General features: G+C 40.4%; 1 pseudogene; it reads right to left on the bottom strand.

The window, feature by feature from the left end:
- Positions 1 to 18,670: 18,670 nt before the first annotated feature.
- LOC101554021 (60S ribosomal protein L31-like) overlaps positions 18,671 to 23,590 on the bottom strand; it is a 192,283-nt pseudogene continuing 187,363 nt past the window's right edge.

Here is a 23,590-nt window from a genome sequence, read left to right on the forward strand (position 1 = left end):
AGCAGGGGTTGGGGTGATGTGGGGATGGCAGGGGGGATACTAGGGACGTTGGTGGTAGAAAATGTACACTGGTGGAGGGATGGGTGTCTGATCACTGTATGACTGAAACTCAATTATGAAAGGTTTGTAACTATCTCATGGTGATTCAATAAAAAACAAATTTACATAGAAGACAAAAATACAAAATTTAAAAAGTCAATGATCTTAAAAAGAAAAGAAATTGTGTCCCTCCCACCTCACCCTACCACTCCCACCCCCTTTTCCCACACTGGTCCCACCTGGACCATTACAGTGTTTTGTTTGGAAGGTTTTAGCATTCTTTGTGGGACTATTCCCAAGCCAAACAATCAAGGCCTGAAATGTTTCTTTTCCCTTCCATGACTTCTACTCTGTGGCTGTTGGTCTCTGGCTAGAAGCTGAACTTTTCCAGGCTCATCAATTTTCTGGTGCCAAGAGGACAAACAGATATTTGGCCTCTAAGATATTCCATAATGCCACAAATATTTTCTAGCAACCTGGCCCAAACTGGCCTCTTAGATGGGATTCTAACCTGATATGCTCGCTATGTTGTTTAATTTGAACCATGCTCCACCCAGTGTGGTGGGGAGCCTTTCCCCTCTTATTTGAAGCTATTGATGAGCTGCTGATGTTTTCATGTGTTTGATGAGTTTGAACTGCTTGTCATTCTTTCTGCTACTGTTGCCACAAGCAGCTGTCCCCTTGGAATATGATAGTGATGTTGGACTTAGATTCCAATTTTGCCTGCAGGCACCCTGGACTCCAACCTATCCATGGTTTCCATTTATGTCCTCACTTATTCTAAAGAACGCATACCATTCTAGATCTGTCCTTGCATTTAGTGATCCTGTGGAGGGCAACTATTTTGTTCCCTTTCACTCATAATAATGTCATTCCCCACCTTTCCCACCCTATATACCAGATCCAACTGCCTTTGGGTAAAGCCTGGTCTTTTAGGGGCCTATCATGATATTTCTACTTTTTTTCTAATCTTTTTGTTGCCATCATTTCTCTCTGTTAGCTGTCCTTCTCAGTATTTTCAATGTATTATGCCCACTTTCCCCAAATCTTCAGCTGAATTTGCCTAGAAATTCCTTTTTCTTTCCCTCATTAGACTTATGCAAATGCTCTACTCCCTGCATTTGTGACACTTTTGCTCCCGCACACAAAGACACCTCTGTCACAGCTGGGCCAAATATCAGAGCTCAGCTCTCACACATCAGTTGAGATAAAGCCCTGACTTCATCCACCATATCTTTCTGCCCTTTTAAGAAATATTTGCTCTTAGCATCATCCTCAATGGGGAAAAACTAAGAGCCTTACCTCTGAGAACAGGGATGAGACAAGGATGCCCACTCTCTCTACTTCTGTTCAATATAGTACTGGAAGTACTTGCAATAGTGATTAGGCAAGAAAAAGATGTTAAGGGCATTCAGGTAGGAAAGGAAGAAATCAAGCTCTCACTATTCGCAGATGATATGATACTATACTTAGAGAACCCTAAAACCTCTACCAAGAAACTCCTGGAAACAATAGACTCGTATAGTAAAGTTGCAGGCTATAAAATAAATACCCAAAAGTCCATGGCTTTCCTATATGCAAATAATGAGAGAGAAGAAAGCTACATGATAAAAGCAATCCCGTTCACAATTGTGCCTCAAAAAATCAAGTACCTCGGAATCAGCTTAACAAAGAACGTAAAGAATTTGTATAATGAAAACTACAAAACGCTACTTCAGGAAATAAAGAGGACATGAGGAAATGGAAGGACATCCCCTGCTCATGGATTGGAAGAATTAATATTGTCAAAATGGCAGTACTCCCCAAAGCATTGTACAAATTCAATGCGATCCCTATAGGGATACCCTTGAAATTCTTCAAAGAAATGGAGCAAGCGCTCCTGAAATTCGTATGGAACAATAAGCCCCCACGAATAGCTAAAGCAATTCTTGGGAAAAAGAAAATGGGAGGAATCAACCTCCCCAACTTCAAACTCTACTACAAAGCAGTAGTAATTAAAGCAGCATGGTACTGGAACAAAGTTAGTACTGCAGATCAATGGAACAGGGTTGAATACTCTGACACACACTCCCAAATATATGATCATCTGATCTTTGATAATGGAGCAAGAAATGTGAAGTGGAGCAAGGAAAGCACATTTAACAAATTGTGCTGGCAAAACTGGACAGCTAAATGCAAAATCATGGGCTTAGACCTCCACCTATCACCATGTACAAAAGTCAGATCAAAATGGATTAAAGACCTCAACATCAGACCAGAATCCCTAAGGTACACTGAAGACAAGATCGGCAAAACCCTCCAGGGCATTGAAGCCAACAGTATCTTCAAAGCTGAGACGCCACTGGCCAAGCAAGTGAAAACAGAGATAAATAAATGGGACTATCTCAAACTAAGAAGCTTCTGCACCTCAAAAGAAACAGTGGCCAAAATACAAATATAATCTACAGAATGGGAAAGGATATTTATGCAGTACCCATCCGATAAAGGGTTGATATCAAGGATATACAATGCACTGGTTGAACTCCACAAGAAGAAAACTGCCAACCCTATCAAAAAATGGGGTGATGAAATGAACAGAAAGTTTCCCAAACAAGAAATCCAAATGACTGAGAGGCACATGAGAAAATGTTCAACATCACTAATTATCAGGGAGATGCAGATCAAAACAACAATGAGATATCATCTCACACCACAGAGACTGGCCCACATCCCAAAAAACAAAAGCAACCGGTGTTGGCGTGGATGTGGGGAGAAAGGGACTCTCCTTCATTGCTGGTGGGAATGCCGGCTGGTCCAGCCCTTTTGGAAAACAATATGGATGATTCTCAAAAAATTTGAAATTGAGTTTCCATTTGACCCAGCAATACCACTCTTGGGAATATATCCCGGAGAGGCAAAAAGGTATAGTAGAGATGACATCTGCATTTCTATGTTCATTGCAGCACTGTTTACAATAGCCACTATCTGGAAAAAACCAGAGTGCCCAAAAACAGATGACTGGTTAAAGAAACTCTGGTACATCTACACAATGGAAAACTATGTAGCTGTCAGAAAACATGAAGTCATGAAATTTGCATATAAGTGGATCAACATGGAAAGTATCATGCTGAGTGAAATGAGTCAGAAAGAGATAGACATAGAAAGATTGCACTCATATGTGGAATATATAAAGTAGCTGAGAGGTACAAGCTTGCAATGATGCAATTTCTGGCAGATATTTCTCTGGACTTAGTTACTAAAAATACTAAAATACAGAAACCTAAAACCATGCGGCTGCTAGTGTGGCCACTCAACCTCATTTCTCTTCATTCTCAGCAATGGAAAACAAATTATCAAATGCTTCCTTTACAGCAGGTCTGACCTTAGGGGGGAGAAACTCCAAACAATAATAGTGAGTTTTTTGTTGAAATATTGAATGTAATCTAAGTAAAGTGAAATTTATCAATTACACAGGCGAGGTGGGGGACTGGGGAGGTAAGGTGGGAGGTGTGCAGTGATTCTTGGTGGTGGAATATGTGCACTGGTGAAGGGATGGGTGTTCGAGCATTGTATGACTGAGACTTAAACCTGAAATCTTTGTAACTTTCCACATTTACTCAATAAAAGAGTAAATTAATTAAAAAAAAAGAGAAAGATTTGCTCTTGTCAAGTGATCTGCTCAAGGACGTGGAAAGTAATTTTCTCCTCTAAATTTTGATGGGACCTTTCTTCTGATTTAGCAAAGACATCAATGGTCATGCAATTGTTCATTCATTCAGATAGCCTGGACCAAAGTTGCCTTCTGGTTGCTCTGACTTATGATAATCAGAGTTCGAAGCCTCTCTGGAAAGGATGCCATTTTTATAATTCCAAATTTTTACTTCCAACCAGAAATATTGGAAACTTCATAATCTAGCCTTGCTTTTGGGATATTAATATCATGATTTGTACAGCAAGTCTTCACATAGCATTATCAATATGAAACTTCCTGGAAACTTCTATTTTAAGAGAAGCATTGTGTAACTAAACCAGATTAACACTAGGCTAATTGATGTGAATGAGAGCTAAGTTCACGTGGCACAAAATATCACAGAGTTTCCACATAAAGGTCCCAAACTACTAGAATGCATCAAATATCAAAGTCACTTGCATTCCATCATTCATTCATTTAATTCTCCAACCTGATAATTCCATTTAAGCAGATGGCAGAAACCTATCCTGGTAGCGTAGAGGTACAAGGCAGGAACCAATCCTGGACAGAGAATTATTCCATAGCAGCATCACTCATACCCTCACCCTCACTGGGACCTCTGAGACACACTAGCCACCCTCTCTGCTCATCTCTGAGATGTTGGAGAAAACTGGAGTCTAAGGAGTAAAGCCACCCAGGCATGGGGAGAAGGGACAAACTCCACACCGGAAGTGCTTCTGACTGGGAAGAAAGTCTTCTTTCATCCAGATGAGTAAGGCCCATTGGCTATCACAATGTTTCCCAAATCAATATTTCCCAAATCAGCTTCTTAAGGAACTGATGTCCTCAGGTGCACGGTCTCATGAACAAACCCCTCTGGTCAAGTATATTGCCTAAAGTGGTAGCTGTAGGCTCCCATACTTCTTTCAGGAGCTGTTATCTGAGGATTCTCCTAGTACAAAATTGGCCTTATGGAGATAAATAAATTATCCCAAGGTGAGATACCAGATTGTGATGAAGATGACAGAACCACATGTGCTGTGACTATCAGGACACATATAGTCACCTTTCAAACCACAGGAGACAGAACAGACACTGTGACACACTAAGTCATTTAAAACAATAGTCACAGGGAAACATCACCTGGGAGCCAGTCTCTGGATAATGACTCCTGATAGCAAATCGAGTTCCCTAGCTCAGACTATTTCCAAATGGAATTACTTTCTGTTTTCTTCAGCTGTGTTCTCTGAATAATCGCATTTGAAAGAAGGCACTATAGACCAAACACCCAGCTCATGGGGCAGTACACTGAGATTTGAAAATTGATTTTCATCCCTTCCCCCTACCCTATTAGAACCATTTCACACTCGGCAGACAGCTGCCTGGCATTAAGCAGCTACTTCCGGAGTCTGGCTTAGATTCCCAGTCCTCTTTCTCTTGCAGAGATCCAAGACTGTGCGGTGCTTTAAAGCACTGTTAACTCCAGCCAATTTGATTATCTAGTCTGCTATGGTAACAAATCAAAGGGTAACTGCTTCCGACCATAATCAGGCACTGGACTTGTCTATAAACAAATACTACAAGTAAATGTTGGGTTATAACATTTATGAAAAATGATAAACACTGGGTTATAAAAATTCTGGAAAAAAGTTTCACAAAGGTTTTGCTAGTAGAGCTAGTCATTTAAGTGTCTCTGGGCTCAGAAAGATGAGAGATTTATATAGTGTAGTAAAAGCCCATTTTATTTTATCAGGTTAAGTGGTTCTGTTCTGAAATTATGGAGGCTCATGGCGAAACAGAAACTTTTGGTTTGATGTAGAGAAAAAGAATCATGGCCAAAGGTAGGACAGATGTTGTTTGCACAGTTGAGCCTTGAACAATGCCAAGCCCTCAACCACACCTATACTCAGTAAAAAATCCAAGTATAACTTTTGAATCCCCTCTTCCCCCACCCCTTATGCCAAATTAATCACCAATATCATGCTAGTGTCTGGAAGCCTCCGCAGTATTTTATGATAAACACCTATACATATAGCATGTATTATATATTATATTCTTACTAAAAATAAATCAGAGAAAACAAAGTCATAAGGAAGAGAGAGTGTAATGCACTATTTATTTTTAAAATCCATGTATACAAGAACCGATGCAGATCAAATCTATATTGTTCAGGGGTCAGCAGTGCAAGGAAGGAGGCAAAAAAATTGCTTTCACCAGTCATTTATTAGGACAGTTATTAGAATTCCTTTATTCTACACTGTGAGAGATACAGAGAGGTAAGTTGAATAGATTTTTTTCCTTCAAGAATGTATTTCTAGGGGCTGGAGCGATAGCACAGCGGGTAGGGCGTTTGCCTTGCACGCAGTCGACCTGGGTTCGGGTCCCAGCATCCCATAAGGTCCCTTGAGCATGGCCAGGGGTAATTCCTGAGTACAGAGCCAGGAGTGACCCCTGAGCATCGCTGGGTGTGACCCAAAAAGCAAAAAAAAAAAAAGAATGTATTTCTAGATGATAAGGTTCTATGCACAAAATAAAAATAGTGATAATATGGGACAGTTACTTCATTTTGAGGATGTAGAGGCAAGCCTTCCTTAGGGAAGGAGGCATAGTGGATGTGGAGTGAATGTGGAGGAGGAGACATCCCCATGGGAGTGGGGGATACCTGGACAGGAAGTGTCTGGTTATAGGAAGTATGGTTGCAGGCCCCTACATGGTTTTTATTTATTTATTTATTCAATTTTTGGGTCATACCCGGCAATGCTCAGGGGTTACTCCTGGCTTTACACTCAGGAATTACTCCTGGTGGTGCTTGCGGGACCATATGAGATGCTGGGAATCGAACCTGGGTCGGCCTTGTGTAAGGCAAACACCCTACCTACTGAACTATTGCTCCAACCTCGTTCCTACATGGTTTTATCATTGTATTTGTTCCAATTTACCTGGATTTTACCTTGGAGGCTATCATTTCTCTTTCATTTCTATTTTGTATCTATAATCATACCAGGTGTGCGAGACAAGGGCCTGAGATCTCCAAGCCTGCTTAGATCGGGACTGGGCCTCCTCCACCCAGACCCTCCATTTTCCAGTAGCTTGGCAGCCACACCCACAAACTGCCCCCAGCGCTGTGTAATCCCATCAGTGGCCAAGATCCAGAGACTATAAAACAACACTCCTGTAAGCTAATGCAGCTTCAAGACCTCTTTAGACTAGTTGTTCTTCTCAGAGAATCTGGCAAGATAACAAGAGCATCCTGCCCGCACGGCAGAGCCTGGCAAGCTCTCTGTGGCATATTCGATATGCCAAATACAGTAACAATGACGGGTCTCATTCCCCTTACCCTGAAAGAGCCTCTAATGTGGCACTGCTGGGAAGAATGAGTAAAGAGAGGCTGCTAAATCTCAGGGCCAGGACGAATGGAGACATTACTGGCACCAGCTTGAGCAAATCGATGATCAACTGAATGACAGTGATACAGTGATACAGTGAATCATATTAATATTCCTATCCTCTTATTTCTTGAGTCTATCTGGTTCTTATTTGTATATTATACTTCATTATTTTGATTGAATGCCATCTTGAGTTGGTAATATTCTGTTAAGTAGTGAGCATTTTAGGGATTAGGGGCTTGTTTTATTCAATTTTTAAATCTCAGATTCTATCTGACCATTGCCATTAATCACTGTTTGCCGAGGAAAACAATATTGTTCCATACACAATATGGATCAGCGGATCTGGTCACCCCATTTTTGTGTATAAACATTTTTCCTGGTAGCTGAGGCAAAGTGAATGTTTCAGAACAGTGCTCTTAACGTCATATCATCACTGAGTGTTAGAGTTGAAAGGAGACCAGTCATCTAGTGAGGAGATCATTAAGATGACAGATCAAGATTCCTTATGAACGCAGGTGCAAGTTTAAATAACATTAGGATAGGGAATCCAGTAACATATACGAGAATAGTGCATCATGTGTATAGTATGTCATGTGAGTTGCACCATGTGTTGGAGTTCTAATTCCCAGGATCTCAGAATGCGACTCGACTTTTTTGGGAGATGGGAACTTTAAAAGGTAATTAAGCTACAATTAATGTTTGTGTCTGCCCTTATCCAAGAGGCCTGGTATCTGGTTTTCCTTTGGGGGCTGGGGCACACTGGCAATGCTCAGGTGTTACTCCTGGCTCAGAAGTAACACATCTAGCAGCAATGGAGTAATTCCAGGGATCAAACCCAGGTTGGCAAACACCCTATGCACTGTCCTGTTGCTTCGGCCCTGAGGCCTGGTGTCTTATCAGAAGGTGAAGCTTGCACACAGAGGGAAAACTCTGAGGACAAAGAGAGACAATGGCTTTCTGAAAGGCCTGGAGCACATCATCTCTCCTGGTGATCAGAGCAAACTATTGGTGCCTTGATCTTATCTTTCAGTGTCCAGACCTTTGAGGAAGTAAATATCTATTATTTAGGACAGTGAGTTGGTCTTTAAACCAGGACATGTCATAGGTAAGAATTATAGAATAAAGAAAAAAATTCATATAATTTTTAAATAGATTTAGAAAAAAATTTCAAAAATTCTAACATTATAACACTTCCCGAACGAGAAATTGGAGATGTTTTTAATTTGCAAAAGGGCATCTATAAAATATTTTAAAGGATGACTTGATGTCCTTTAAAATCATCTATTCTATTTTATATTCTCAGTGTTTTTTTCAAACTTAAGCTTTTTTTAAAAAAATTATTGAGTCACCGTGAGATACAAAGTTTTCATGTTTGATATTCAGCTATACAATGATCAATCACTCATCCCTCCGCCAGTGCAAACTTTTCACCACCAATATTCCTATTATCCCCTCCAATTCCATCCCAATTCTTACCCTGCCTCTATGGCAGACAATTGCTCAGATACTGTCTCTCTAGTTTGGGGCATTATATATATATGTGTGTGTGTGTATATATATATATATATATTTAAATTTTTTTTTAATTTTATTGAATCACTGTGAGATAGTTACAAGCTTTCATGTTTGGGTTAAAATATCTCCCCAATGATCAAACACCCATCCCTCCACCAGTGCACATTCCCCACCACCAATATCCCGGGTATAGCCCCCATTTCCCACCCTCCCCCTACCTCCATGGCAGACAATATTCCCCATACTCTCTCTCTATTTTGGGGAATTATAGCTTGCAACACAGACACTGAGAAGTCATCATGTTTGGTCCATTATCTACTTTTGGCATGCATCTCCCATCACAACTGGTTCCTCTAGACATCATTTTCTTAGTGATCCCTTCTTTATTCCATCTGCCTTCTCACCTCCACTCATGAAGCAGTCTTCCAGCTATGGAGCAATCCCCCTGGCCCTTGTATCTACTGTCCTCAGGTGTCAGCCTCATGTGATGCTACACTCCACTCCACAAATGAGTGCAGTCCCTCTATGTCTGTCCCTCTCTTTCTGACTCATTTCACTTAGCATGATACTCTCCATGTTTATCCATTTATAAGAAAATTTCATAATTTCATCTTTCCTAGTAGTTGCATAGTATTCCATTGTGTAGATGTACCAAAGTTTCTTTAACCAGTCATCTGTTTTAGGGCACTAGGATTGTTTCCATATTTTTGGCTATTGTGAACAGTGCTGCAATGAATATATAGGTACAGATATGATTTCTACTGTGCTCTTTTGCATCCTCAGGATATATTCTCAGAAGTGGTATTGCGGGGTCATATGGAAGCTCAATTTCTAGTTTTTGAAGGACTGTCCATATTGTTTTCCAGAAAGGCTGGACTATTGGGCATTCCCACCAACAGTGAAGGAGCGTCCCTTTTCCCCTACATCCACCCCAGCACTGGTTGCTTTTGTTCTTTTGAATGTGTGCCAGTCTCTGTGGTGTGAGATGATAACTCATTGTTGTTTTTATTTGCATCTCCCTGATTACTAGGGATGTGGAACATTTTTTCATGTGTCTTTGGGCCATTTGTATTTCTTTTTTGAGGAAACTTCTGTTCATTTCTTCTTCCCATTTTTTGATGGGGTTGGTGGTTTTTTTCTTATACAATTCTACAAGTATCTTGTATATCCTGGATATTAATCCCTTATCAGATGGGTAATGGGTAAATATTCTTTCCCATTCTGTGTTCTTTTTCTGTATTTTGGTCATTGTTTCTTTTGAAGTGCAGAAGCTTCTTAGTTTGATGTAGTCCCATTTGTTTATGTTTGCTTCCACTTGCATGGTCAGTGCTGTTTCTCCTTAAAGATGCTTTTAGCTTCAATGTCATAGAGAGTTCTGCCTACATTTTCTTCTATGAACCTTATAGATTCATGTATGACATTGAGGTCTTTAATTCACTTTGATCTGAGTTTTGTGCCTGGCATTAGACAGAGGTTAGAGTTCATTTTTTTGCAGGTAGCTATCCAGTTTTCCCAGCACCACTTGTTGAAGAGGCTTTCCTTGTTCCACTTTGTATTTCTTTGGGGCATTATATTTTGCTCAGATATTCCCACCACCATTCAAGCCTGCCTTCCAGGGACAGACTCTAGGTCATTTATTTTCCATTGTTCACTTTGCATATTTGGAAAGGTTGCGTGGCCATTTTTGCATTTTGCTTCGAAGGAATAGTCCTGGTACCCACATACTGGAGCCATGCTTGCAGAACCTCATGGTTGCCAGGATTCCTTCTGGAGAAGGCGGGGAGACTGCACCTGCTCCATCTAGGGCCTCCCAGTGATATCGGCTCGGAATGGGGCCCGGAGAATTCTTCTCAAACTTAAGCTCTGGAGTCAAAATTTGTTTTGTCCCTTTTTCTTTTACATGTTATTTCCCTGGCTATGTAGCACTGTAGCACTGTCATCCTGTTGTTCATCGATTTGCTCTAGTGGGCACCCGTAACGTCTCCAATGTGAGACCTGTTGTTACTCTCAGTGTTTTTGTTATCACTACTTTATGTAGAAGGGGGTTGTACAGTATAGTACAGTAAGCAAAAGAAATAGATAAACGCATAAATATCAGAAAATTGAAAGTGAACCTACCTTTATTTGCAAATGACATGCTTCTGTATGTTAAAATCTCTGAAAAGGACTCAAAATAGCAACTGGAACTAGCAAATTCTCAGGATACAAGATCAACATACAAAAGTCAAATGTAGTCACAAAGAACTCTCTAACTGAAGTTAAAATTTATTTGCATAGCATAAACAATAAAGTTCTTAGAGATGAACAAAAAATGTTTGAGATTGCTTTACTGAAAATAATGAAATGGTGCTATTCCTGAAATAAGTATTCCTGAAATGAGTATTGTTAAGGAATCAATTGTTCTTTATTTCTTATTCTAGTTATAGAATCAATACAATAGAAATACAGCATTTTAGGAGGGAAATTGACAAGCAGATTCTAAAATTTTTGTGGAGAGCTTGGAGAGAAAGTAAACCTGCCTTTGCATGTGTGTTTGGATCCAGCTGTCCATCCTGATGAAACTCCACTCCCTGCTGTATGCTCTTGAAGCGCGTGTAGACTGCTCACTGCACGCACCACAGGGCCTGGGATGGTTCCTGGCTTAGTCAAATGTAGTCACATAAATAGTTAGAAAGAACTCTCTAACTGAAATTAAAATTTCTTTGAATAACATAAGCAATAAAGGTCTTAGAGATGAAATTAACAAAAGTTCGAGATTGTTTTACTGAAGAGAATGAAATAGTGCTCTTCCTGAAATGAAAAGAAAAAGAGTATTGTTAACGCGTCAGCTCTGGCAACTGAGTTGATCCAGCCATATGGCCCCTCCTAAGAGCCCCCAGCATGTTCCAAGGGGGCCACAAGTGACAATTGAATGAATGGGGGGGGGAGCTGGAAGGATAGGGGGGCGGCAGAAAGGGAACAAGGTGAGAAGGGGGCTAAAGTTCGAAAACAGAGTTGAGAGAAAAACGGCCTAGTCTTGTCCTTTTTGGGTATCATCTGCAAGGGAACTCATCAGTGAAACTCTTAGGCTACTCTGAGAGCAAATGAATTTCCTCCCCTCCCCTCTCCTCCTCCTCTCTTCTGCCCTCTCTTCTCTTTCCACACCTAGTATTGCTCAGGGCTTACTCCTGGTTCTGTGCTCGGGGATCACTCCTGGCAGAATAGGGGAACTATAATGGGGTGCTGGGAATTGAATCAGGTCTGTTGCTTGTAAGGCAAGTGCTCTGCCCATTGTACTATCTACTTTCCTGGCTTCGAGAACAAGTGAATTTTTGTTTCTGCATTTTGAGTTATGTTGAGTTCAGTTTCCTAAAGTAGAATTGGTCACTGACTTGGTAGAGCAGTTTTCAAAGCTGTTGGCCTAAGAATGCTGTCTTTTTTATTTCCACACTTCCTGCAATTATGCTTCTTAAATTCTGTAAACCCCTGGAGTTCCAGGTATTTCTTAGATCATCAAAGTTTCTACAAACACAGGAAGTGGAAAAAGAAAAATGACAAAAAAGACAAACTTTTAAGAAATAGAAAATGACACAAGAAGTTTAGACCGAGTACAAAGCTAGACCATTCTAGCTAATTCCATTAAGCAATTTTATGTGTGACGCCCTTGGAAACTTGTAGAATTTCTGAAATCTGACTCTATGCATTAATTTTCTACCCAGTTGGAATTTTTAGATTTGGGAGCAACTTGTATGCATTGTAATTTGAAAAATCATCTTTTTATTAAAAGTCAAGTCCCTCATTAAAGCATTAAATACTGCCATTTTAATAGAATAGCAGTCATATTAAAAATTAATAAATGGAAAGGATAGTCATATAGTTTAAACTAAGATTTTACTTATAGTAAGTGACGTGATACTTTTAAAATGGTTCTTAGGGGACTGGAGCGATAGCACAGCGGGTAGGGCATTTGCCTTGCATGTGGCTGACCCAGGTTCTATTCCCAGCATCCCATATGGTCCCCTGAGCACTACCAGGGGTAATTCCTGAGTGCAGAGCCAGGAGTAACCCCTGTGCATTGCCGGGTATGACCCAAAAAGCCAAAAAAAAACGGATCTTAATTTTGAAAACTTTATGTTAACAAAACTTTAGGTGGTAAGGAATAATAAAATGAACACTTAATATTTGCTATCTTAGAGAACACAGCCAGAACTTTTGAATCTCCTTATACACCTTTCTGACATTGGAATCTTCTTCATAAGAATAACTTCTACTTTGAACATTAATATTGCATTTAATTACGTATAATTTATTTATTGTTTAATGCTATACATGCATATATAGCATGGAGCGATAGCACAGCAGGTAGGGTGTTTCCTTGCACGTGGCCAACCCAGGTTCGATTCTTTCATCCCTCTCGGAGAGCCTGGCAAACTACTGAGAGTACCCCGCCCACACGGCAGAGCCTGGCAAGCAACCTGTGGCATATTCGATATGCCAAAAACAGTAGCAACAAGTCTCTCAATGGAGATGTTACTGGTGCATGCTCGAGCAAATTGATGAGCAATGGGACAACATTGATACAGTGACAATGGGACAACTTGTGAGTCCTGGTCATTTGGTTGGCAGTCTCACAGCACAGGGGTTTGTAGATAGTAAGGACATTGTTTGCTGATGAATTCTTCTGTTTCCCACTTAATAGTGGGTTCTAAATATGCTATTTTTTTTATAATTTATTTATTTTTAATTAGAGAATCACCGTGAGGGTACAGTTACAGATTTATACACTTTTGTGCTTATACTTCCCTCATACAAAGTTCGGGAACCCATCCCTTCACCAGTGCCCATTCTCCACCACCCGTAAACCCGGCGTCCCTCCCACCCTTCCCAATCCCATCTCCCCCCACCCCACCCTGCCACTGTGGCAGGGCATTCCCTTCTGTTCTCTCTCTCTAATTAGCTGTTGTGGTTTGCAATAAAGGTGTTGAGTGGCCGCTGTGCTCAGTCTCTAGCCCTCATTCAGCCCGCAACTCCCTTCCCCCACATGGCCTTCAACTACAATGTAGTTGGTGATCGCTTCTCTGAGTTGCCCTTTCCCCGGAACGTGAGGCCAGCCGCGAAGCCATGGGGTCAACCTCCTGGTACTTATTTCTACGGTTCTTGGGTATTGGTCTCCCACTCTGATATTCTATATACCATAGATGAGTGCAGTCTTTCTATGTCTGTCTCTCTCTTTCTGACTCATTTCACTCAGCATGAAACTTTTCATGCCCATCCACTTAACTACAAAATTCTTGACTTCCTTTTTTCTAACAGCTGCATAGTATTCCATTGTATAGATGTACCAAAGTTTCCTCAACCAGTCATCCGTTTTGGGGCATTCGGGTTCTTTCCAGATTCTGGCTATTGTAAACAGTGCTGCGATGAACATACATGTGCAGATGTTGTTTCGATTGTACTTTTTTGCCTCTCTGGGATATATTCCCAGCAGTGGTATTGCTGGGTCAAATGGGAGCTCAACCTCTAGTTTTCTAAGAATCGTCCATACTGTTTTCCAAAAGGGCTGAACTAGCCGGCATTCCCACCAGCAGTGTAGAAGGGTCCCTTTCTCCCCACATCCTCTCCAACAGCGGTTGCTTTTGTTCTTTTGGATGTGTGCCAGTCTCTGTGGTGTGAGGTGGTATCTCATGGTTGTTTTGATCTGCATCTCTCTGATGATTAGTGATGCAGAGCACTTTTTCATGTGCCTTTTGGCCATTCGTATTTCTTCCTTGGTAAAGTTTCTGTTCATTTCGTCGCCCCATTTTTTGATGGGGTTGGATGTTTTCTTTTTGTAGAGTTCAACCAGTGCTTTATATACCATTGATATCAACCCCTTATCTGATGGGTATTGTGTAAATATCCTTTCCCATTCTGTGGATAGTCTTTGTATTCTAGTCACTGTATCTCTTGCGGTGCAGAAGCTTTTTAGTTTAATGTAGTCCCATTTGTTGATCTCTGTTTTTACTAGATTGCTTAGTTCCGTGTCACCTTTGAAGATACCTTTATCTTCAATATCGTGGAGGGTTTCGCCGACCTTGTCTTCAATGTACCTTATGGTTTGTGGTCTAATGTTGAGGTCTTTAATCCATTTTGATCTGACTTTTGTGCATGGTGTCAGGTCAAGGTCTAAACCCATTTTTTTTGCATGTGGTTGTCCAGTTGTGCCAGCACCATTTGTTAAAGAGGCTTTCCTTGCTCCACTTCACATCTCTTGCTCCCTTATCAAAGATTAGATGATCATACATTTGGGGTTGTGTGTAGGGATATTCCACCCTGTTCCATTGGTCTACGGCTCTGCCTTTGTTCCAGTACCATGCTGTTTTAATTGTTACTGCTTTGTAGTAAAGATTGAGGTTGGGGAGGGTGATGCCTCCCATCATCTTTTTCCCAAGAATTGTTTTAGCTATCCTTGGACGTTTGTTATTCCATATTTTTTTTTAAATAATGTAGGATTATTGCTATTTATTCAGCCATTGATTAAGATAATTGAAGTGGGCATGAGCTCCACATTACTTTTTTAATTCTATTTTTAATATTAACTTAATTTTATTATTATTCCCCCCTTTTTTTTGATTCACCGTGAGATACAGCTACAAAGCTTTCATGTTTGAGTTTTGGTCATATAATCATCAAACACCCATCCCTTCACCAGTGCACACTTTCCACCACTAAAATCCCTAGTATTTCCCCTCACCACTACTGTTCCAAACCTTCCCCTGCTTGTGTGGCAGACAATTTCTCCCGTACTCTCTTTCTACTTTGGTTACATTCGATGTTTTGAAACCAGTCTCACCACCACTCAAACCTGCCGAAAAGGCAATGCAAGACAATTTGTTTTGTATTGCTTGTTATGGATAGAATATGATGTCCAGGAAATTCTGTGTCTTCTGGGAGCTTTAGTTTATAGTCTCTGGGCCTTGGCCATTGATGAGATTACATGGAGCCAGGGGCAGTTTGTGGGTGTGACAGCTAAGCTACTGGAAAACTGGGGATCTGGGGGAGGACGCCGAGTCCTGATCCAGGCAAGCCTGGAACTCGCAGTCATGGGTTTCCACCTACCTCTGTGCTATAGGCCCTAACTGCATCTTTTGATCTCTTTCGAGATTTATGGGTCTCTGAAATAAGGCCAGTAAATGAGTTTATATAGCTGAGCTGGAGATGGTTTGTGGGTGTGTCTCCCACATAGCAAATTTTGGCTGTTTAATTCTTGGTAAACTTGGCCCCAAGTTGTTGGCGTCTGACCAAAGGCACAGCAGCAATTTTGGGGTATCTGGAAGTCTGAAGTCATCATCAAGCTGCTGATGCACTCGCCTCACAGGTACAGGTTTACCTACTGGCAGCACCATAACCCCCTCATTGTTCTTTTTCCAAATAGAGCTGGGTCATTTCCCTCCCCACCCCGAACAGAGCCCCTACAGCCAAAGGCCACCGGAACCCAGCCACAGCCATGCTCAAGGCCCCTCTCCACACATTCGGACAAGCCTCATGCATGAAGGAACCGGCAGATGAACCCAGGTGTGTGGGACCCAGGGCTGAGATCGCCAAGCCTTCTCAGATTTGGACTGGGCCTCTCCTGCCCAGATCCCCCACTTTTCAGTAGCTAGGCGGTCATACCCAGAAACTGCCCCCAGCCCGTGTAATCCCATCAATGGCCAAGATCCAGAACTATAAAACCAAACTCCAGAAACCTTGACATCTTATAGCTTAATTCTCCCTCTCGGAGAACCTGGCAAGCTACTGAGAGTTTCCTGCTCGCATGGGAGAGCCTGGCAAACTCCCCATGGCATATTCATATGCCAAAACCATTAACAATGATCGGTCTCATTCTCCTGAAAGAGCCTCCAATGAGGCACCGTTGGGAAGGACAAGTAAAGAGAGGCTTCTAAAATCTCAGGGCTAGGACAAATGGAGATATTACTGAGACCGCTCGAGAAAATCAACAATCAACGGGATGATGATGATGATGATGATGATGATGATGATGATGATGATGATGATGATGATGATGACACTGTTTCTCATAAAGAAGTCTTGGTCTGGGCAGATATCTCAGCATCAGAGCAATAAGTGCATGTTTTATATGCATCAAGTCCTGGAAACAAACAAACAAACAAACAAAAAGCAAAATTCTCTCCCCAGCCTCCAGTCCCATACTCTCACAGCTACAATGATCAACTTCAAGCATATAATTGTTTAACTGTTAATGCTATGGTCTTGTCCATATTTTGGGCTTATTTTTTTAAGTCAGTGCTTGGCTCAACATTGTCAAGTAATGGTTGGGCAAAACCTTGCTACCTCAGGCTCTGTCCTGTTGTTTCACAATGTGTGATGTTTACAAATTATATTCTGACTTCCATGCCTGACTACTTTTTATATGCCTGTCCAGATTCATTATCTGCTCTCTTCTCTCATGGGAGGCTGGATTATTCAAACAATGTCAGCTGGCGCCTTTGGCCTCTGACTTCTGGTTGGCACTGGCTAATGGGGAGCAGTGACGGGAGGTTGGAGGGAGGATAGAATGAGGCTGAGCAAGTTCTGCTTATCCACAGGCACAGTCACACGCTGAGCTGTGTCCTAGAGCAAGTGCACAGCTCTTGAGTGGGGTCCTCTCTGCCTGTGTATGCACAACTCCCCCTTTTTTCTCTCCTTTAAGGAACTTTTTTAAATTAGGGGGACCACAATGTCCAATGCCCTTGTGCAATGTCTTTGCATTAAAAGTCTGCCAAAAGTTTCATGCTTCTCCAGGTACCCAGGGTGGGAATCATAGTTTTTGTGAAAGGGCCCCTGATGGATACATTCTCTTCATCAGGAAGCTGACAGCCTTCATTCCCATCCCCCAACGACCTCTGCCATCACTTAGTTGAAACAATCTTTATTTTCTGTCTCCCGGCCGCTCTCTCTCTATTGCTCAACAAGGGGCCATTTTCTGTGACTAGTAGTCCCCTTATAGGCATTCACATTTAAAGTCAAAGTGAAATATAAAAGAGGAAACATCTAAGAGAATGTAAAACTTTGCTAGAAGTGATTTGAATTTCACAGAAAATAAGAGTACAGGGTTTTATTTATTTACTTTGTTGTTGTTGTTGTTATTGTTTAGTTTTGGGGCCATAATTGGTAGTGCTAAGTGGTAACTCCTGGCTTTGCACTAAGGAATTACTCCTTGAAGTGCTCAGGGGTTTAAAAACCTGTATCAGTTGTGTGCAAGGCAAGTGCCTTACCTGTAAATCTATCTTTCCAGCCTCAAGAGTGCAGACTTTTATGGCCCACTTTTTCTGTTTTAAATTCTTTGGCAATTAATAATGTAAAGATACTAATTATAAAATATTCATAGGAGCCCACAAACGGCTTCATGAGTGATTGCATTTTTTGGGATGTTTTATGAAAGAATGTGTGATTACAAATATGTCATTGAAAGCATTCAGTTTGGTTTCTGTGTTGATCATTGCCATGGCATCAATGTATTGAAAATGCACTGTGGTCAACAGATTTTGTGGTCATGGATTCTTCAGAAATATATAGAGAGAGCATAACAATTCAAGTTTTATCTGTGCTGAAAAGTGTCTTAACAATGAAATTTACGTTAGTGCCAATAAGCTTAGCGTCCTATAAATGGGCATGAAACAAAGAAAAAAAATGTGAAGGTCTTTCTGCCCACGACCCTCATGCCAGAGAGCCATCATTTCATTCTGCTCATATTGTTTGTTCAGTATTTAGAGAAAGCTATTGGGAACAGCTTCACAGTTTTGGGGAGTGCAGTTGGGAAGGTTTGGTGACTGGTGACCTAGAAACATCTGAAGGGTCATTTTCTCACAAGCCTAGCGATGTTGCTGTCTGCTGGGTTCTTGGCTGGGACTCTGGGTCAGAATATGTAATGCTGATTCTCCATGTGGCTTTTGGAGCAGTTTCACAATATATCTCGGGGTTTCAACATCGAATATCCCCAGAGAACCCAGCAGAAGCTGTATCATCTCTTATGATCTTCAAGGTCACATGGTTGTTTTTATTTAATTTTATTTTACAACTTTTTTATGTCTTTAGTTTAGTTCTTATCCACATTGACCGACTCTAGAATTTTGAAAGTGGTGATGGGTAACCAATATATCAAGTTTGTTTGGTGGATCTTCATCTTCATTACACTTTCTGGACAAATGAACACAACTTTGGTACGGGGCAGTCCATATTCCTTTGGCCTAGACAGTTTTGTTAAGCCTCTTGCCAATAAGCACATCTGGGGAGAACTTCTCCTTCACGGCAAACTTCTGGATCTCTGAGTGCCCCAGGTGCACGCTTCTTGAAAGCCACTCGATGGATGCACTTGTGGATGCGATGATGTATTCTTAGGTCACGGCCTCATTGCAGGCAGAGCGGCCCTTCTTCTCCCAGCCTTATTTGCAGGAACCATACTGCTAGGCCCAGGAGAGAAAGGAAGTGCAAGGCCACGTTGTTACTTGATCCCTCATCATGACCCAGCTTGAGGGTGAGATGATGCCAACTCTCTCAACCTCTCAATAGAAGAACTGTCAAAGTCGCTTTGAAAGAGGGCAGCATGCTTGAGAGGCCTCATGCATATTACATCTTTGATAAGCCCAAAGTGCCACACCAAGTGCCACTTTTCTACTTATGTGAAGGATGTTTCCTAGGTCCCCAATGGCCTCATGCCATGGTACAGCAGCTTCTCTACACTTTAGGGTATGTGATTAGCTAAACATTCCAAACCTCACTATTGCAAGAGGACCCTTATTTTCATTTTTCTCTAACTCCTTTTTAAAAGACAGCATGAACAATTTTATGTACTCTGTGGATATTAACTTCACCTTGAAAATAAAATAGAAGAAACAAAATAGTCTTTTAGAAAGATGAGTAAAGGGGCCCTCTGAGTTATGAAAATTGACCCATAAAAGAAATATGCAAGATATGCAAAAGTTATAAAACGGATCCATACAAGGAATATTCAAGACATTGAACATGCAAGATTAGTAAACAAAAAAAAATGCCCAGGTCTAAATATTTTTGTAGCTTTAGTGAAACAATTGAAACACAATAAAACGGGCAGTATTTCCTGGAGCTGAAAACCTCCAGAACCCAGCTGCAACCATGCTCAAGGCCACTCTCCACACACTCTGACAAGCCTCGCCCATAAGGGAGCCAACAGAAGAACTCAGGTATGTGGGAACCATGGCTGAGATCCCCAAACCTGCTTGGATCAGGACTGGGCCTCCTCCACCCAGATCCCCAGTTTTCCAGTAGCTTGGCAATCACACCCACAAACTGCCCCCAATATTGTTTAGGGAACGATGTGGTGCTGACGATCAAACCGGGGGTTCATGCCTGTAAAGCATGTTCTCCATATTTCTCCAGATAGCTCTCCAGTCCAAATACATATGTACACACGTCTGATTTGTTATTTTAAAGAAAATATCACATGTGATACCACCACCTTAATCAAGATCATAAACATATTCATCAACTTCCCACATGCCTCCTCTCCCTCTGCTGCCTTGCCCACCAATTTTCCGGCCAGCTTTATACTGTTTGTTATCTTAGGGCTCTATATCTTAGGGCTCTATAGAAATGGAGGTCTGTGTTGATCTGTTGTCTGCTGATGGACACTGCAGTTTCCTGTCTCTGATGGTGAAAATAAAGCTGCCTTGAAGATTTATGAACGTATATTTGTAAGGGCACAGATTTTTCATTTCTCTTGAATGAATATCTAGTTTGATGACCACAGCATATAGCTGACTAGCTTTTAAGAAATCGTCAAACTCTTTTCTAGAGTAGTTGCTCCATTTTACGTTCCCATCAGCACTGTTTGACTGTTCCCTTTTCTTAACTTGTGGTATGAACACATTTATGTAAGCTGTCCTAATAGGCGTTTGTGGTTTTAATGTTTATTTCCAACAGTGACTAATATGTTGAACATTTTTTCATGTGCTTATTTTCTAGCTATATATTTCCTTTAGAGCAATTTTAAAGCATTTTCAAAATTGGGTTATTTTCTTGCTGTTGAGTTTTAAGAATTTTTGGTGTGGTTCTTTGTTTATACTCTGGTTGTTATTACTAGAGCCATGGCAGGTTTTTTTTTTTTTTTTAAAACACAACAAATGTAACCACTTATTTCTTTTTTTCCTTACTTTTTTTTTGGCCCAGGGACCACTCCTGGCATTGCTTAGGGAATCACATGTGGTGCTCAGTTTGAACTGGGGTCAGCTGCATGCAAGGCAAGTGTCTCAACACATATACTATCTCAACCCTTATACTATCTCTCCAGCTCCAAAATAGATTTTACTCTTTCATTCTTCATATTTTAACAAGTTTTTAAAATTTGTAATAATCTACTGTGTAAAGCATCCATTTAATGATTGTCAGTATATTCACAAAGTTGTACAAATGCTGCCTAATTCCACCATCTACCCCCAGAATAACATTTTGTCTTTTATTAGTTTTCATGTTCATTCATTCTCTCTTTATAGACCCTCAGTCCTTAGCAAATACTTCCCTACCCTTTTTTATCTCTAGTCACCTCTTATGAACATTTTGTATAAGAAAAATTAAATAATAATCAGGTCAATTTTTGTCTATCTCTTTTCACTTTTCATAATTTTTAAGTTCATTCAAATTGTAGCATGGTTCTTCTCTCCTTCCTATGACCGAATTAATATTGCATTATAGGGTTATATGCTGACTGGTCATATCTTTTTGGAGAAATAACTATTTAAATATCTTACTAAGATATTTAATCTTTGTCTGACATTTTAACTTTTTAAATAAATTTTGAATTAAGTTGCTTCTTTCTGTCCTCCTGGTAGGGTATATTATCAGATCTATCCTTAAAAACATGTTTTTTTGCCATACTACATATTGTTCTTTTATTTCCTTTGTAATGTTCTTTGAAGCACCAAACATTTTAATTTAGAAAAAATCCAATTTGTCTATATTTCTTTTTCTGCCATTTATATTTTTGGTATTGTCTCAAAGAAGGTAAATGCTTATACATCCAAAGATTGTCTGTAGAAAAGATTTGCATCTGTTTTCTTCTAATGATGCATAGTGTCAGCATTTTGGTCTTTGATTCATGTATATGGTATAAAGAGTCTAGTGTTATGCATTTGCCTATGGATTTTCTGTTGCTAAAATTACCTATTGAATACATTATTCTATTATTCTTTCTCCAATTTTATTTTCTTAGTGTCCTCATAAAAAATAAATTGACCAGAAATGTAAGAGTTTCTATCTGGACCCCCAGTTCTATTCTTTATTTTATATATCTGCCTATCCTTATTCTAATAGCATACAAATCACTAGAGATTTTCAGTCAGACCAAGAATAGCGAAGAATGAGTCTTAGAGATTTGTTCTACTTTTTCCAGATTGCTTTGACTGTTTTGGTTTTCATCTTGTGCTGTATGAATTTTAGGATCACTGTGTCTTATTTCTAAAAAATAAAGTGGTTATATTTTGAGTGGTTACAGTAACTCTTCAGATTAATTTATCATCTTTTTGTTAAACTGTGAATATGAACTATGTTCATAACACAAATCCATGTGGAAAGTAGGCTCTTAGGAGGTGATAAAGGTTCATTGACATCATATGGATGGGTCCTATTATGATAGGATTGGAGTCCTAAAAGAAAATCTAGAAAACCATCTCCTCCTCTCCAATTTGTGAATATGCCAAGAAAGTGGCTATCCCCAGAATCTGAACCTGAACCTCCCTAATACTTAAAGGGTACCTGACATTCATTTAGATGTGGTGTGTGTTTATTGGTGTTGGGATGCTGAAAGCTTAAGTAAGTTAATGCTTCAAAAAGCAAACCCTTCAGTAGAGATCCTGTGACATTTGAGAGGCTGTCAGTGATGAATAGATGTATGCTGAAAAACCATAAAGAATCCTAAAGATTAAAATAAGGTTATCTAAGCAAGAACAAGGAAGTGGAATCAAGTTGATTTCTGCATTAGTGATGTGTAAGCAAGTCTGTATCTGGCTATGGTATGCTTTGCAATCTGTGGAGGAGAGCTAGAAGTAAATACCACATAGTGAGCATGGATGTTACCCCATTACTACTGGGAGAGGCATAAACTGTGGAGTGCAGATGAGCTCAGCTCATTTTGACTACGGATCAAAAGGGACTAACCTGTCTGCAGCATTTAATTTTATTCTCAAACAAAGAATTATTTTGTAGCATTTGTCAGAGATAATGTTCATACGCCATTTGTCATCTTCTCATGAAAGGGTCTGCATTATTTAAACTGAAGATGTAAATGACTTCTTTTGTTTTTTCTAGTTGACTGAACACTGGCAGCATTTGAAAAACTTGGTTCACCCTTTCTTGTGCACTGAGAGTGTGTGTGCACAGACAACACACACACACAAACCCACACACACACACACACACCCTTTTTATATGATAATTAACTGCTTATTTTCTGTCCCTGGAGAAAAATATTATTGAAAAGCCAACCTTTTCATGTTTTAGATGCCAAAACTGCTGAAAAACAAATACCAGCAATGTGACAGCTGATAGCAGGTGAATTCGAGTTTCCGGTGCCAGGGTCAACCAGCCAGAGTGAAAAAGCTCTCTGAAATTCACCTGGGGCCAAAAGAGCTCGAATTTCCACATTTGGCACACTCTGGAATATTCCTACCCAAGATATCATTATTTCACCAAAATTCAAGAAAACATTCTAAGGGTTTTTTTAAATCATGTTTAACTTACTGTCTCTGATCATTTTACTAACTATAGTTTTCCCCTTTTAAAAAATTTCTCACCTTCCCTTTCCTCTGGTTGTGGTGCTTGCCCAGGGTTAAAAATGTGGTCATAGTGCTCTCTGAGAAGTCACACAGTTTAGCTGTGATGCTTAGGTGTATATGGGCTGGGATGGCACTCCTGGGCACAGTGCTCACATATCTTTTAGTTGTGGGTGTTCTCTGGGTACTTACTTAGTTGGGATCACACACACCAA

Source organism: Sorex araneus, chromosome 9 (genome assembly GCF_027595985.1).
Source record: "Sorex araneus isolate mSorAra2 chromosome 9, mSorAra2.pri, whole genome shotgun sequence".
Taxonomy (NCBI): domain Eukaryota; kingdom Metazoa; phylum Chordata; class Mammalia; order Eulipotyphla; family Soricidae; genus Sorex; species Sorex araneus.